This window comes from Echinops telfairi, unplaced genomic scaffold, assembly GCF_000313985.2.
Source record: "Echinops telfairi isolate 266 unplaced genomic scaffold, ASM31398v2 ScPeMD7_23;HRSCAF=83, whole genome shotgun sequence".
In the NCBI taxonomy this organism is placed as follows: Eukaryota; Metazoa; Chordata; class Mammalia; order Afrosoricida; family Tenrecidae; genus Echinops; species Echinops telfairi.
The window spans coordinates 2,559,184-2,561,226 of NW_022103920.1; positions in this window are offsets into that span (position 1 = coordinate 2,559,184).

Here is a 2,043-nt window from a genome sequence, read left to right on the forward strand (position 1 = left end):
TTCCCCTGTCATACACACAGAGGTTGTGTGTTGAAGGAAGGTTGAAGCCTTCCTTCCTTGAAGCTGTGTTCTTTTGGCCAGTCCATGCTGTTTTTATTAGGTTCTTTTGGCTAGTCCATGCTGTGTTCTTTTGGCCAGTGCATGCTGTGTTCTTTTGGCCAGTGCATGCTGTTTTTGTTAGGTCCTGTTGAGTTGGGGTGGAAGCACAGTGAACTCTTTTAGACTCTACATGCAACAGAATGAGCACTGCCCGGTCCGGTGCCGTCCACCCAGTTGTTTCGTGGCCTGAGCCCACTGTTGCAGCCATGGTGTCGGGCCATCTTGCTGGTGGCCTTCTTTTTGTCCCGGAAGGCACGATGGCCTTTTCCAGGCACTGGCTCCCCTGGCAACAGGATCAGTGCACCTGAGAAGAAATGGTAAATACCTGAGCTATGGGAGCCATGGCTTCCAGCATCACAGCAACACCCAAGCCACCTGAGTTCAACAATCGGGCAGATGAGCGGGGCTTCCTTTCATGCAAGACCTGCAAGGAGAAAGGCTGGAGGCCCGGCCCAGGAGAGGAGAGGAGACTCTGTTGGGCAGCTTTCACCCTGACAGCTGAAACATCGACAGTAAGGTATTGTCATTGAGATAGATCATTCGGAAAGAAAGGCAAGGCGACCAGAAGGAAATCTGGAGCAAACAAAATAAACGGCTTCCTAAATGTGATAAGAGATGTAAAAGCCCCCAATAAAAGTATTTAATAAAAAAAATTTAATGCAAACAATTATCTATATTTATCCTCGGGTATCATTTCATTGGCTGGAAAGACAGCTATCGTGGAGTGCAAGAGCAGTATAGATTCATGATCTTTATGTTCACATAGAACCACTACAATTTTTAAGTTACTTTGAATTCATCCACAGGTTAGAACAGAAAAAGAAAGAAAGGAAAAATGGTGTATGTGGACTTCCTAAAAACTCCCCGAGGCATCTTTGGTCAGCTAGTTAAGCTCTACTATTGGAGAGTTTCATTTCCTGACAAGATGGTGCAGATGTGCTTGCCCCTGTCAACCCTGCTCAGCATAGCCCTAGAGGCTGCACGTGACATGAGAAACAAGCAGGAGAAACCGCCAATGGGTGGACAGAGAAGACTGCCTGGCTGCGAGTATTGGGGGCCGGAGAAAGGACACTAGGATGACTCCTTTGGTGTTCTTTCAGACACAGCTGGGAATGTGGGCGGCTGGAAACACCCAAAGAGACAGACACAAGTGTCCTTGGGTGCACATTACTCCCTGTGGGGAGGCTGGACCTCCACCCCTCCCAGAGTGACCGAGGGACCCTCGGTTGTTCTCCATTGGGGGTGGCGTCCGAGGGGCTGAATGGAAAGCTGGAGCGTGGATCACAGGCCAGCAGGGTCTATCCCCTCCAACCAAAAGGTCGCGGGCGGTGATGGCAGCACTCCCAAAGCCCCACCCCACCCTCCAAAGCACACACACAGTGGTAACCAGAGGGTTCCCAGGGTGGGCTGGTCACCAGGAGTGCTGTACTGAGACCTCTTCTCGGGAACATTCTCCCAGATATAAAGCTGTTGCTTGGCGTTGCTGTTTTCAAATTCCTCACACACTTTGCTTATGAAACATGGGATCAACTTGACCATGGCAACTCAAAAATTGGACGGGAAGCTTAGGGGACAAGGAGTGTGTGTTAGTGGAGGGGGAGGAGCTCTGTAGAGGGAGGGGAGAATGTTGTGTGATTGGCAGATTGTGACCCACATCATGGAACATTCTGTGTTGGGCTTGCTGAATGGGTGTGTGCTCGGCTGAGGGGAGTCCCCACCACCACCACCAGGGACGCCACATAACTATGTCAACAGCACGTGACCAGACACACCCAGATGCCCGTGGAATCACGTCGCCTGCGCCTGAAGCAGAAACAACACACTATCAAGTGATCCTAAGGCATTTAAAATAAGACACAATCATGGCTGATGTCTTTCATTTTCTAGTCATTATTTTATCCATTGGTTCTAGAGGGATTTAAAAAAACAAAACAAAACAAAACA